Raw genomic sequence first — 16,452 nt, 5'->3', positions numbered from 1 at the left:
TTTCAAATTCTCTGATGTTTTCCTTTGCACCACTTTCACCTTTTTTTGCTCTCTGCAGACTTCTCTTTTGCCACACAACCATTTGTTACATACATATCCAATCAAATCTTCCTTCTATTCCATTGATTTAATTTTTTTTTGCTTTAGTATAAAATATGCTGTCCTTGCGAAACACCTAGTTCTGTGTTTAACTTTGTAAAGCAATGAGTTCAAGGAAAACCCAGCTGTGGGACCCAACCCTCACTGCTGTGATAGTTGCATTTTATATCAAATAGTCCTCTAATATTCTCTTTGACAAGTAGAATCCACACTCCCTCATGTTAAATTGTTAATGGCTTCCCTTGTGGGTGACTGTTCTGATTTCATCATAATTTAGACTCCTCATTTTATGTCAGTAAAATGGTCTAGAATAACATCACAGCCCCTAGCTGGAGGCACTTGATATGCCCAAGAAACAAAAGTGTGTGCTCCCATAAGGATATCACTTTCTTTCTCATTCTTTCACTCTGTTTCTCTCTTTGGCAATTTTGTATTTTTGCTTTGTCTTTCTCCCACTCTGCTTATAACATTTCTGTTGTTTTTTTAAAATATACTCCAAGGGAATCAGTGACATATCCATATGTAATTGTTTGATATTCCAAAGGGATGTTCCTGATCTCCAAATCTTCAGTTGCAATTGAGTCTACATTTCATTATAAAAATGTGCACCCTTGTTTGGTTAATGTTTGGGATTTCAATTTTTGGAAAGAAGAGGAGAGTATTAACACAGCATTTTTTTTCTTTTTATTGCTTTAGGTGGTTTCATGTGTTTGCTTATTTTAAATACTTGCAGAATTCTGTTTGGATGAGGGCCTTATTTTGAATATACAAATTCACATACTTTTGAGTGACCTTCTATAAAATGCAGCACAGGAATTATTCATTCATCTCAACAGTCTCTCAAAGGCTGAAGTTACTTAAAAGCAAAAGATTTCATTCTTCAGATGTACTGGTAACTACCACAGCTGATGTGGGAAGCAAAAGTTTTTCCCAAAACACATATTGCCAATGTTCTTCTCAGACTCAAGGCATCTCAACACTAAATGCCATTCTAGTACCAAAAACAATCAAGAAAAACATAAAAATTAAAACACATTTTTCCCTTACATCTTTCAACTGGTCTGTTTGTCATGGATAGGTATATTTGTTCCCATGAGACCCCTCATTTCTCTATCTCTGTAGAAATTAATGTTCTGGAGTCCTGTTTAATGGCAAATCTAGAAAGGCATAGGACAAGGCCACCATCAATTAGTCCTTTAAGTAGGATGACCACACAGCTGATCTCTACACCAGGACATTTTGACAGTGACATTGAAAGCTTTATAAACATGGTAGGAAAATAAGCATAAATGGGAAAAACAAGTAAATAACTGGGACAAACACCTAAATAAGCTGAGTTGCATTGTTACATTGTCCTTTGGTGTAATTAACTTTCAAAGTGCCCCCATTTAGGGTAAAACATTATGTTAGTGATTCCCAAACTCTTTGGTCTCAAGACTGCTTTACCCTATTAAAATTAATTGGAATCCAAGCTTTTGTTTATTCTGTTTGTATTTCTCAGTATTCACACGCTATGAATTAAAACTGAGACTTTTTAGAAATGCATATTCATTAATTCATTTACAAATAAAAATGCACTATATGTCTATATTTTGGTCTTTACCAAAGCCAATCAGTGAATGGTGACATTGTTTTGTTTTTGCACATCTCTTAAGTGACTGGCATAATAGAAGACAGCTGGAGTCTCATGTTTACTTCAAGATTCAATCTGTTGTGATATCACATGTTATGCAGCTTCTGGAAAACATTCATAAAACAATGAAAGCGAAAACAAATAACATCTTAGTATCATTACATAGTTTTGACCTTGCAGAGTGCCTAACTACACTTTGAGAATGGCTGGGTTATAATGTCTCTCCCTGTAGGGGAAGAGGTTACCTCTTCATGGAGTTTCCTAAAACTGGAGGGGTGGGGAACATGTGATTTGGGGTGCACGTCGTGGCACAGCAGTGTAAATCACTGTATGGGATACCTGCATCCCAAGCAGAGTGTAAGTTTGTGTCCTGGCTACTCTGCTTCCCATCCAGCTTCCTGCTAATGCACCTGGGAAGGCAGGAGATGATGACCCAAGCACTTGAGTTCTTGCCACCCACATGGGACATCTGGATGAGAGTCTTGGCTCCTGGCTTTATTCTGGGCCAGTCCTGCTATTGCAGGCTTTTGGGAAGTGAACCAGTATATGGAAGATTTGTTTCTATTCTTTCCCTATCTCTCTTTCAAACTTCCTTTATAGGAGAAAGAGGGAAATATAGAGAGAAGGGGGTGGGGAGAGAGGCAGGCCCATATGGGATGCTGGCTCTGCAGGCTGGGGCTTTAACCTGCTGTGCCACAGCACTGTCTGCAGGCTGGGGCTTTAACCTGCTGCGCCACAGCACTGGCCCCCAAACAACTTTTTGATGAGCCAATTAGGCATATGCCTTATATTTATGTACTTAAAGTCAGAGCATCTGTTTGTGACGGGCCAAAGGTGAGGTTACTACTGTAACTGAATGTCTGACAATAAATCTCAAAATTTCAGACTAAATTACGATAAACACTGAGATATAGATCTAATTATAATAAATATAAAGTAAAGGCAGCCTGAATACTGGGAAAGTGATAAGATTTCTAGAACACTTCCAGGAGCTTTTATGAATACAAAACAGCTGGATTGATTATAATAAGTATGCACTACTTGTCTTACATTACACGGTTCTTTGGTATCTTGTCCTCAGTGAACTCTCCCACTTCTGAATTTCTGGACTACTGAGTGTCTTATATCCCCTAGGGTCCTTTGCAGATGGTGACCATATACTATCCTGATTCATCTGCTCTGGCATATCTATTACTAAACAATAAAATCGGAAGTTCTTCTCCATAGCAGCATCCTACACAAAACTTTGAAGGCAAAAAATCTATTCCTGGATCTTTGCCATGTGTCCTGACCAGGACCTTTTGTGACAAGTGTTTAACCTTTAGCAACTTTGATACCCATGGGTATGCACGAAGGAACAGAGCTCCAACTCCACAGTACATTCTCAGCCTCAGGGTTTAGCCCACCTCATCCTCTTTGAGTTATGGATCCCTTTTCTTTTACTCAGATTTATGAATTCAGGCAGTGTCACAGGAATCAGGTAGAACACATAAATCAAATAACACAGGCACATAAGACAAGCTGCAAAATGATCACTGTCCCTTTCCACACTTCACAATGTCAGAGTGAGGATGTGTCTAATAGTTTAGAACTTTCAAACACTTAACACTACTAAGTCTCTAGCTTATTAAGTGGGTTTCATTTAAGTACAAGGCACGAGACTGATTTCATGTATTTCTGCATTTCAAGAAAAATTTATGACCTAATTGCATAATCTAAACTATGTGACTCTATTTGTTAGAAAATTGCATTGAATTAGACATTTTCCAAGGTTTATGCTAGTTCTAAAACTCTATGATTCAATGTGATAAAATTGTATTTTTTAAACTGAAAAATAAAATTGTACATATTTATTATGAATGTGATGTTTTGTAGCTTATATTCATTGAAAGATTATTAAATCTAATTAATAGGTGAATTGCCTTAACTATTTATTATTTTTGTGATGAGAGCTCTCTCCACTGTCAATATTTTCTAGGAATACAATACATGTATTGTATACCATGTTGTATAATAGATCTATTTTTTAAAAGATTTATTTATTTATTTGAAAGGCAGAGTTATAGGAAGGCACAGGCAGAGAGACAGGACTTCCATCTGCTGGTTTACTCCCCAAATAGCTGTAATGGCCAGAACTGTGCCGATCTAAAGCCAGGAGTCAAGAGCTTCTTCCGGGTCTCCAACGTGAGTGCAGGGGCTCAAGGACTCAGGCTATCTCTTACTGTTTTCCCAGGTGATAGCAGAGAGCTGGATCAGAAATGGAGCAGCAAGGATTCAAACTGGCACCCATAGGGATGCCGGCACTGCAGGTGGCAGCTTTACCGCTACACTGCAGCACCAACCCCAATAGATCTTTTAAGAGATAATATTTTAACAGTTTAAGATTGCTTGATAATAATGGCATTGATTATATTAATGTCTTAAAGACAGTATAAAAACAATTTTTTCTTATCAAAAATAAAACTTAATTATTCTCAATTGTTCTTCCAAACATCAGCTAATCTTCACTGTTTAGAGACTAAACAGTGATAAATGACAGAAGATAAACCATTATGTTTATAGTAACAGATTTTTAAAAGTATACATCAGAATAATTCCATGTAAGTGTAACACAGATAACTGATTTTCTACTAAGATTTTGTGTACCTGTGTATGGTTTTAAGGCTATTTGTGGAAACTGATTTTCCAGACAATGTTTCCAAGTCCATGTTTCCCTGGCATCTATGTAGGTCAATGAAAGTTAGGCACAAAGAATATATACCTCTTCTAGGATTAGCCCATATAAAATTCCTGTATAATCCTTCATACACTCCATCTTGACTTGAGACATTTCTGTAACTATACACTGAAATTTATACTTCCCACCTTAATAGCAACCTGCTCCATCCTCAATTACTAATAACAACTTTATATGAGCGAGAAGTACATTTGTATTTTATAAGCCACTGACGTTTTGGAGTTAGTCAAACAGCAATTACTACTGGTATAGTCGGTACAAATGAGCTTATGTTATTTCTTTCTAAACAAGCCTAAACCAAAACAGCATTATTTTCTTAATGTTAAAAAACATTTTGTTTTTCTTTCCATGAATCTTGACGTAGATACAAATCTGTGAAAATCTAAAGGATGCGTGTTGGTTAGAAAATGTTAAATGTGAGGGCTGGCATTGTGGCACAGAGGATTAAGCCACCTCCTGGGATACTTGCATTCCTTATGGGAGCCGGTTGGTATCCTGGTTGCTCCCTGCTAATGCACCTGCACCCACATGTGAGACCCAGATGAAGCTCCTGACTTTGGCCTGGCCCAGTCCCAGCAGTTACGGCCCTTTGGGAAGTGAACCAGTGAATGGAAGATCTCTCTCTCTCTCTCTCTCTCTCTCTCTGATTTTCAAATAAATAAATAAATCTTTAAAAAAGTCAAATTTTGTTTAGTATCAATGCTAAACTTACTTTAACAAACTGGAAAGAATTTCATATTGACAGAATGAGGTCATAATAACCATTGAAAGGAAGGCATCCTCTAGTAGGTTAGATACTAAGTAAGTAGGTTTCATAGATTTGTTTTTGTTTTTGTCTTTTTAAAGATTTATTTATTTGAAAAGCAGAGATACAGAGAGAGAGAATGAGCTAGAGAGACAGAGAAAGAGAGAGAGAAAGAGATCTTGCACCTGCTTGTTCACTCCCCAAATGGCCACAACTGTTGAGATTGGGCCAGGCTGAAGCCAGAAGCCAGGAGCTTCTAACAGGTCTCATATATGGATGCAGGGGCCCAAGTGTTTGGGCCATCTTCCACCGTTTTCTCAGGTGTATTATGCTGGTGTTGCAGTCCATGGCTTAACCCATTAGGCCACAATGCTGGCCCAGGTCTCACACACACTGAAGTGATGATATTTTCATCTAGGATCCTTCTGTGATGTCAATTAAACCAACTTATTTTCCCAGGTTGTTAAAATTAAAGCTGGAGTTAACAGTTCGTCTGGTCATTTATTTGCTTATGAAAGGTGATATATAGCTTTTTAAATGAACAATTTTAACCAAACAAGAGTTTTCACATCTGTGCAGTGAGATTAGACCCTCTCAGTGCTGCATCGGTGTGAGCACACCAGCAGCCTCCCCCACTCCCTGCCTTGTCTTTCCTGTCTTTGACCAGGCAGTCCTTAGCACCCTTTTGTGGCTCTATCAGTTTTGTTTCCCTATTTTTGTAATGCGAATCCAGTATTTTCTCAGATATGTTTTACCTTCAGATATGTGCATTTCCTGTAGGAAATCTGAACACAAACCCTTTCTCTGGCTCTCTTCCTAACATACCTTGAATCCTTGGAATTTAGTACCTTTTTTGTTTGAGTTATGTCTGTTAGAGGATGGTGCTAAATCTTGATGTTACCTATATTGTCATATTTGCTTTATTACTTTACAATCTCAATCTCACTTTTTATGTTGGCTATACTTTGGTAATTTATAGATGTAACAGTCACTAAATATTGTTTTCAATCCTCATGCCAATTATTTTCTTTTGTGTGCATTTTCTGCTATCCTATGCTAGTATTGAATTGCAGCATATCCCAGGAATATATGGAATATTTTGTCACATGTGTAAAGAAATCAATTGTTATAAAACATTTTTCCTGAAATCTGAACCTACTAGTTATATTTTGAAGAAAAATCAAGGTTACTTTAACTTCAACAATCAACTTTGAAATTCTGTTATGTTTTCATTACCAACAAACCTCATACATTCGTTTAAAAGCTATTTACTACCCAACAGATATTAAGTATATGTGCCTAAATTTCCATATTTTTATTTTTAGAAGAGTTGTATATTTGTCCATTTTCAGTCCTCTAACACTTACGTGATTTCTCATCTCTCTCTGTGATTAATGTCTATGAAATTATATGCAACTTTAGGCACAAATGTATATATATTTTTTTGGACAGGCAGAGTGGATAGTGAGAGAGAGAGACAGAGAGAAAGGTCTTCCTTTTGCCGTTGGTTCACCCTCCAATGGCCGCCACGGCTGGCGCGCTGCGGCCTGCGCACCGTGCTGATCCGAAGGCAGGAGCAAGGTGCTTCTCCTGGTCTCCCATGGGGTGCAGGGTCCAAGCACCTGGGCCATCCTCCACTGCACTCCCGGGCCACAGCAGAGAGCTGGCCCGGAAGAGGGGCAACAGGGACAGAATCCGGCGCCCTGACCAGAACTAGAACCCGGTGTGCCAGCGCCACTAGGTGGAGGATTAGCCTATTGAGCCGCAGCGCCGGCCACAAATGTATATGAATTCAGTGCTGTCTTTCTGTATCATGACATTATCTGGTCAACAATGTAATGGTCCTCTTCTTAGATGAAAATAAGAGAAAGTTGTCTGAATTATCTGTTATCTTTTAGCATCTTTCCTAACAGCAAGCATACTCTGTCATTATTAACGTTCCTGACTTGAAGGTAACTTTAAAAACAGTACTTTTAGTTGATGTTGATATTAGTTGGTTATAAACAAATCATATGAAGTTCTAACCAAATGGATGTTATTCTGATAGTTTCAGGTTTCTTTCTTTTGTCTCTGCCATGGGATTATGTGTGTTTTTCAATCACATGCCCATGCATTTTAAAGCTTCAGTTCACATCAAAGCTCTTTATTTATCATTATATGGGTTTAATAAAGGAAAATTTGGAAGGCTAAGAAGTGAGAAAAGAATGCAACAAGCAAAGAAATTTGTCTATGAAGCCCAAAGTGAGAGCAATCTTCCAGACCACATTCTTATGACCTTTGCCTGGGTTTTCCTAGTGTGCTTTTCTAAGGCAATCTCATGCCTTGCTGTGTGTTCACGTAACAAAAGCATTACATGTGTGTATGCCCAGAGCTATGTATACTTGGGAATTTTAAGAGTAAAGGTCAGTGAGCTTCAATTACAACCATGTCCATTACCTATTTGCCTTTCATTTCCCTTGCCTTGTTCAGTGTCAATGAAATTTCTATCTCAAGAGGCGTACCTGATTTCACATCAAGACTTGGAGAAGGGTTTATGTTGTAAAGCTTCTGAGGAGAGCTTAGGGTCTTTAAATTTGATACCTTTTAATGATTTCCTAGAATCTAGAATTTTCCTTTAATGAGAAAGATATGTTCCATAAACAGAAGCATTTTCAACTTTGTGACTTATAGTTCCATTAGAACTATATTGCGTTCAAAGGCACATTTTGATTTTGGTTTGCATCTTACATGTCCACCAGGCTTATGCGTCTCTGTTAGGCCACATGTTCTGTGCAAACTATTTCAAAGTGGAAAGGAACAAACGCATTCATACTTTTCTTTAAAAATTTTAAGACATAAGGGAAAATGAATAATGGAGCCAGTAGATACGATGACTGCAAGAAAAGTTTTTGAGCTGTTGCTCCTGGCCATTAAATAATATCACTGGCCTTTGTTATCTTAGCGGTCTTGTTTCCTGCCACTCCCTTACTGGTATTTACACAACTATTTTCACTTATGTTGTCATCCTTCTCAAAACCAGAAAATTACATATTTCTTTTCTCATTTTGCTCAATGTGCTAACTGGAAACTCATTTTTCACAATTTCTTTGGAAACAAGAATGACTTTCTACACTCCTTCCCAAGCAAGAGCTTAAAGAAACTGTATGCATGGCAATAATTTACCCAAGGATTAGATATTAACCATAAAAGCAATATTAACAATGTATTTTCACTTCCCCAAAACACACTGTTTTTAGGCTGGTCATTTATTTTAATTGAATGCTGAGAGAACTACTGGCTGGAAAACAGAGAAACACAGTTTAGTTGGGTCTAAAAAATGGATGCAAGCCCAAATGCTCAGAGAGGTCATGCTGGAAACATAACGAGTGAAGTGGGTAAGATGGATTTGTCAATGGCCGGCGCCGTGGCTCAATAGGCTAATCCTCCGCTTTGCAGCGCCAGCACACCGGGTTCTAGTCCCGGTCGGGGCGCCGGATTCTGTCCCGGTTGCCCCTCTTCCAGGCCAGCTCTCTGCTGTGGCCAGGGAGTGCAGTGGAGGATAGCCCAAGTGCTTGGGCCCTGCACCCCATGGGAGACCAGGAGAAGCACCTGGCTCCTGGCTTTGGATCAGCGTGGTGCACCTGCCGCAGTGTGCCGGCCGCGGCGGCCATTGGAGGGTGAACCAATGGCAAAGCAAGACCTTTCTCTCTGTCTCTCTCTCTCTCTCACTGTCCACTCTGCCTGTCAAAAAATTTAAAAAAATAATAAAAAAAGATGGATTTGTCAGTAAATTGAACAGCTCCAGGCCTCATCTGAGGGACTATCAAGAGCTGGGAGCTTATGGGCACTTTAGGGGACTTTGGGTTTCCAGATCTTCACGTTTTAAAGGAGATGCTAAAAACTTGGAATTTTATGTGAAGCATTTTGCTTTTCCAATGTTGGCAACTAATGTAAATTATTTTGAAGACTTCTGCACAAAAAAAATGGGGAGGAAAGAAATATACTTGAGGACAAGTTAGAACTAAACATTTCCATTTTACAATCTGTTCTAGCAGAGAAAATGAGTTTTCCTCTAGGTCAAAATGAATTTTAGCTTTTTGTTACAACTTCATTTTGCATTTTGCATTTTTCCACTGTATTCCCTGGAGTGTCACTATTTTAAGAGTTAAAGATAATAGGAAAATTTGTTAGTGAAAATAGTAAAACATAAATAAATTAATTAAAAGCACATATACTTTGGAGGCTAGAGAAGAAAACAAATGCTTCCTTTCTGAGACATCCTGAAGTATGAAAATTTCTTGTGCCTCTAAAAGGTGGTGACATTCAGGAGACACATGAACTCAAGTTCAGCACACTCCATCATGTTCAAAGAAGGCCATCAAATCTGAGTCTGTGTGGTCTGTGTGTTTATTTATAGCAGTAATCTTGCAGCATTGGATATGCTCTGATTAGTTTGCACTGTACCATGGCAATCTATTCCATTGTGGTATTCAGAGGCACTTTCTTCATTTTTTTTCTTCCTTTTAAATCTCCATTTCAGAGATTTTCTAATTATGTGATGATGACATTATTCTGTGTAGGTATAAAAATTTTCATACAGCCAAAATAGGATGAATAGATATAAACGGCTCTCTAATTGATTCTCATTATTTTTCTTGCATTAGATAATATATATATGTATGTATTATTTACTACATGCCTTTTATAGGAAAATTAATTAAACTAGTTTACCAAATATTTTCTTATTGCTAAAACTTTTTTTTATTTTCTCAAGATCTGAACATAGTAAGACTAAAATAATGGCATAAATTAATTTGATATCTATGTATCCAAGGTTTATATGTGTTTCAGGTTCATTTTTCAGTTTGCAAAGCAACTGGCTAACTTGGTCAACCGGTTTCATAGATGTATCTTCAGGGAAAATAATTATCCAAATCAGTTCTACTTGGCACTTATTAATGAACAATTATAGTCCATTTACTCAAATATTTTGGATGGCATAAGCACAACTTTATGAATCAAATGACCAGTTTATTTGTAGAACATACGTGTCAATTGATTTCTTTTTAAATTAGCTTAAATAATTTTTAAAAATAAGTTACACTCTTTACATTATTTATATTTAATATTGTCACCTTTAATTTTAAATATTAAAGTTGCTCAAATTTGTACAAATAATTTCCTTCCAGTATACATATTTACATTTCTAGGCTTTAATTTTATTTGGACTTCATCTTATTCATTTTTCTTCCCCTTAGCATCATCATACGTGAGTTTTTAATTTTAATTTTAATTATTTTTAACAAATTCAATATGATTTGTGGATACAAGTCCATTAACATAATGATTTTTCCACCTTCTTCACTCCCTCCCACTCTCCTTTCTTTTTTTTTTTTTTAATTTATTTATTTGACAGGTAGAGTTACAGACAGTGAAAGAGAGACAGAGAAAAAGGTCTTCATTCCATTGGTTCACTCCCCAAATGGCCTCCACGGCCGGCGCTGTGCCAATCCAAAGCCAGGAGCAAGGTGCCTCCCCCTGGTCTCCCATGCAGGTGCAGGGGCCCAAGCACTTGGGCCATCCTCCACTGCACTCCCGGGCCACAGCAGAGAGCTGGACTGGAAGAGGAGCAACCGGGACTAGAACCTGGCACCCACATGGAATGCCAGCGCCTCAGGCGGAGGATTAACCAAGTGAGCCATGGTGCTGGTCCCTACTCTTCTTTCTTCTACCTTTCTCTGGTTTTTTGTTTTGTTTTGTTTTCTTTTTAGTTTTTGAGATGACATATTTTAAATTTAAATCTCAGTAAAAAGGCTTAATACTTCATCAAATAAGTTTAACAGATAAAAGGCATAGGATTTGGGATAAATAAAATGGGAGCCATGGAGTGTCGCTCCCCATTTTCGTGGAGGAGCGACACTGGACCCTGCGCTGTTCTTTCGTCTGCTCGGCCCTCCCCGGGTTTGCTGCTGGTTCTTCCCGGGTTGGCTACTATCCCTTCCACCTCCGTGGAAGGGCGGTTCCCCCTGGCCACTTTCCCCACTTCTGCAGGGGAGCAGCACACCGCCGGCCGGCTCTCTTGGGGGCTGCACAGGTGTTCCTCCAGCTAGATGTTCCCCTTAGATGTTCCCCTTAGATGTTCCTGGTGCATGCCGTCTCTCCCCTCCTTTATAGTCCTCCTCCGCCAATCCTAACTCGGCTGCCCACACGCCGAGTACGCTGCTCTCCAATCAGGAGCAAGTCCTACAGTTTATTGGTTGAACTGGAGGCAGCTGTGCGGAAGCTGTTTACTTCTCTCCCAGCGCCATATTGTGGGAGAGCAGATGCATAGAATAAGTCTTAATTCCAGTAACTCAGTCCAGTCCGGTTTGCTCCCCACAATGGAGGGCCCCTTTGGTGGTAGTATGGAAAACATGGGGCAATTTGGATCTGGGATAAACGTGGACAGGATAAATGAAATCCTAAGTAATGCACTAAAAAGAGGAGAGAGCACTGCAAAGCAGGGAGGAAGTGGAGGCAAAAGCAGCATTTCAGGCATTGATCAAATCAGGGGTGCTGACATGGAGAGCACCTAGTTTAGTGGGGATATAGACAATAGCTATAGACAATAATTGAATGTGTAAATGACCATTTCACTCATATGCATTTTTTATCAGTCATTCATAATTTCTTTCAATGAAATATAACCAATAACAATGTAACATCTAGCTATTTCCTGTGTGGTTACAAGATAATAAATAAGCTCATTTAGACTTTCAGCCACTTCCTCTCAACAGCTTAAGCACAGTAATAATTTTATGCAGACTGCTAAGCATATAATTATACATTGCATTTTTTGTATTCTATTAGTTACCACAGATCACGGAAAACATATGGTATTTGTCTTTTGGGCACTGGCTTATTTTACCAAGTATAATTGTTTCCAGTTGTATCCATTTTGTTGCAAAAGACAGGATTTCATTCTTTTCTGAGTAGTATTTCATGGCATGTACCAATGCCATCTCACTATTCCAAGTGATCAATTTCAGTTCACAATTGATCATAATGAAAGGACTAAGAGTCAAAGGGAGCACATAAACAAGTCTAGTACCTGCTAACACTAACCGATAGAATAAATAAAGGGGAGAGTGATCCAACATGGGAAGTGAGATACTCAGCAGACTCATAGAATGGCAGATGTCCTAAATAGCACTCTGGCCTCAGAATCAGCCCTAAAGGCATTCAGATCTGGCTGAAAAGCCCATGAGAGTATTTCAGGCATGGAAAGCCAAGACACTCTGGCAAAAGATCTCTGTGAGTGAGATCCCAGTGGAAAGAACAGGTCTTCAAAGAAGGAGGTACCTTTCTCTGAAGGGAGGAGAGAACCTCCACTTTGACTATGACCTTGTCTAAACAAGATAAGAATCGGAGAACTCAGAGGGCTTCCATAGCCTTGGAAACTCATGACTGGAGCATAGGGAGACTACTGATGCCATAGACAGGAGTGTCAATTTGTAAAGTCAACAACAGGAGTCACTGTGCACTTACTCCTCATGTAGGATCTCTGTCCTTAATGTGCTGTGTATTGAGATTTAATGCTATAATGAGTACTCAAACAGTATATTTCACTTTGTGTTTCTATGGGGGTGCAAACTGTTGAAATCTTTACTTAATGCATACTAAACTGATCCTCTGTAAAAAAAAAAAAAAAAAAAAAAAGAAATTATCAACTCCCAACTTGACTCTCACTGGGATTAAACATGACAATAGGTCTGATCTGATTTCATCATCATTTAAAAAAAATCATCTATTATTTTTAACTTTATGTTTCTGTGTGGGAGCAAACTGTTGAAATCCTTACTTAATGTATACTAAGCTGATCTTCTGTATATTAAGATAATCAAAAATGAATCTTGATGTGAATGGAAGGGGAGAGGGAGTGGGAAAGGGGAGGGTTGTGGGTGGGAGGGACGGTATGGGGGGGAAGCCATTGTAATCCATAAATCGTACTTTGGAAATTTATATTCATTAAATAAAAGTTAAAAAAATATATACATATATAAATATGTGTATATATATGTATATAAACACCTATCTCTCTCTCTCTCTCTCTCTCTCTCTCTCTCTCTCTCCTTTAATTTCTTTATCCAGTTATCAGTGATGGACATTTGGATTGATTCCATATGTTAGCAATTGTGAATTGAGCTGCAGTAAACATGGGGGTACAGACAACTTACATACGCTAACTTCATTTCATTTGGGTAATCTTAGGAGTGGGATGGCTGGGTCATATGGTAGGTCTATCTTAAGATTTCTCAAGTATCCCCATACTGTCTTTCACAATGGCTACACCACCTTACATTCCCATCAACAATGGATTAGGGTACCTTTTTCTGCATATCCCTGCCAGCTTTAATTGTTTGTTGATTTCTATATGAGAGTGATTCTAACTGGGGTGAGATGAAACCTCATTATGATTTTGATTTGCATTTCCCTGATGGCTAGCAATCCTGAGCATTTTTACATGTGTCTGTGGTCCATTTGAATTTCTGCTTTTGAAAAATGCCTATTTAAGTCATTTGCCCATTTCTTAACTGGAGGATCATCTATTTTGTTGTTGAATTAAAGATTCTGGATTTTTTTAAGAAACTTATATATATTGTCAAAGTCTTATTCAATGTTAACAAGATGTCACAACTATAAAAAACAAAATGCGCACACTGCAATCTCAATGCAAATAGTCAAATGGAAACACCAGTCATTAAAAAAGTAATTCAAATTATCCCAAAAAGCAACTGAATTTTTAAACCTTTGTATATCCAGCCAACATGTTAAAATAGTTAACAAGAAAAATTACAAATTTAGAGGTCTGGTGTCAATGTTTTAAAAAGGGAAGTGCTTAAGCATTTCTATTGATTCCAACATCAGTCTCTCAGCCGTTCAGCTTCATATCATTCATCATCTGGCAGGCTCGCTCTGCCATCTCTGTCTATTCAAACTTAACCACACCACACCCTTTGGACTTCCCATTCTCCATCTTTGTGTCAGTATACAGCACATGCCACGTTCGTTGAACTTGTCCTTTAGCATCTTCCATGTAAAATTAAAAGGGAGATTTCTGACAAAGATCTGGCAGGTTTTCCTAGCCACCCCAGTGCATGGCCTCCAGTTCAACCAAAGGAACCTGTGAAGCTTCCTCCAGCATTGCCATATTCCATCTCAATGGCACCACCACTGCCACCCATGAGCTGGATGCCAGTGCCCAAGGCTGGGCCCATAGCAGGCCCCATGTACTGCACACTGTTGGTGTCCATGCACTCCAGGCCAGCAGCCATGCGACGCATCACAGGGCCCATCTGCTCCAGGCTGGCCCCTGTTCCTGCCAACACCATGTGCTCCAAGCTCAGGCCTGTGCAATCAATGGTAGGGTCCACGTACTCCAGGAAGAAGCCCATGCCAGCACCCATACACTCCATACCAGAGCCAATGTGTTCCTTGGTCTGATCCATGTGCTCAATGCCAGAGTCCATGCGCTCCACTGAGCCAAATCAGTTCATGGCCAGGCCCATTCACTGGATCTCAGAGCCCACAATTTTTCATGCCATGGCTCAGGCCTGGGCCCGTGCACTCCATGTCAGCACCCCTGATTTGATCAATGCCTGAAATGCTGCTTTTGCCTCCACTTCCTCCTTGCTTTGCAGTGCTCTCTCCTCTTTTTAGTGCATTACTTAGGATTTCATTTATCCTGTCCACGTTTATCCCAGATCCAAATTGCCCCATGTTTTCCATACTACCACCAAAGGGGCCCTCCATGGCTCCCATTTTATTTATCCCAAATCCTATGCCTTCCATTTCCATTCCTGCAGGCCCTATGTTTCCCATCTCGATGCCTTCATTCAGGTGTTTGGTAGCAGTAGACTGCTCTCCTAGTCCTAACCCTATGTTGATGCTACTAAGTTTAAGGAACAGTTGTCATGGATGCTCAGGAGAGAAAAAAGAAAACTCCCTTTGGTAAAGCTCTGTCATCAATTTTGGAATGCATTGGTCTATCAGACAGCAATTGGCATTAAACATAGATAGAGCTTGTACGGCTTCAATGGACCATTCAAAAGTCACAGTGCCTGCTTGACTTTTAGCAGCTTTTTCCTTCAGAATGTCTGCTTGGACCATCATATCAACCATACTAAATATTTCTTTCTGTTTCTTCCTGTCAAGTTTATAATCCAGATTTGCTACAAATACTGTGCTTCCAAGCCTACCAGTCATTTGCCTTGCTCTCCTGGCATGCTCACCATAGGATCTTCTGTTACTTTCAGTGGCCATGCACTCAGACTATGTTTAGAATTTCAGCAGCATTTTTCACGCTGTCTGCCATCTTGAATTCAATGACACATCCCCTTGACTTTCCTTCAGTGTGCATTAAGAGCTCCACGTGTTACCTAACCAACCTTTTCTTTAATTAGGTCTTTAAGTGACTGCCATTTCACATCGAAAAGTATGTTTGTGATGAAGGCTTGGCGTCTCTTTATCGGATTCACATACGGTTCAAAGTGACTGCCTCCTCTTTTTATGTTTTTCTCCTTCCTCTTCTCATTCTAAGTAGGTCATCATCCTTCACTCTGGCCCTAGAGCCCCTTTGCCACTGAACATGTGGGTGTGGGGCTCTCCTCCTCCATTTTGGGCTCTATTGCTGCCACCTCTACTCCTGTCATTATTTTCTTCATATCTGGGCTTTGTGTAGATTCTGGATATTAATCCTTAATTAGTTGCTTACTTTGCAAATATTCTCTCCCATTCTGTCAGTTGCCTCTTCACTTTGCTGAGTCTTTCCTTTGTAGTGCAGAAGCTGCTTAGCTTGGTATAATACCATTTTCTATTTTTGCTTTTACTGCCTGTGCTTCTGGAGTTTTTTCCAAGAAGTCTTTGCCTATGCCAATGTCTCGCAGCATTTCCCCAAAGTTCTCTAGTAATTTGATGGTATCAGGTCATAAATTCAGATCCTTGATCCATTTTGATTTGATTTTTGTATAAGGTGTAAGTAGGGGTCTTTTTTTATACTTCTGCATGTAGAGATCTAATTTTTGCCAGCAGAATTTTTGGAAGAGACTACTTTCTCCAGTAATTGATTTTAGCTTCTTTGTCAAAGATTAGTTTGTTGTATATTAGGGGCATTGATTTCTGGAGTTTCTATTCTCTCCCATTGGTCTCATGTCTACTTTTGTTCCAGCACTAGGCTATTTTTTTTTCTACTTTTCTGCTCTACTGTGTCTTCAAATCTGG

The 16,452-nt window shown here is 39.1% G+C and overlaps 1 pseudogene; it reads right to left on the bottom strand.

The window, feature by feature from the left end:
- Window positions 1-14,071: 14,071 nt before the first annotated feature.
- LOC100353707 (heterogeneous nuclear ribonucleoprotein M pseudogene) lies at window positions 14,072-15,547 on the bottom strand (annotated as a pseudogene).
- Window positions 15,548-16,452: the final 905 nt, after the last annotated feature.

The sequence above is a fragment of the Oryctolagus cuniculus genome, chromosome 12 (genome assembly GCF_964237555.1).
Source record: "Oryctolagus cuniculus chromosome 12, mOryCun1.1, whole genome shotgun sequence".
Lineage (NCBI taxonomy): Eukaryota > Metazoa > Chordata > Mammalia > Lagomorpha > Leporidae > Oryctolagus > Oryctolagus cuniculus.
This window is presented reverse-complemented; position numbering and strand designations above follow the sequence as displayed.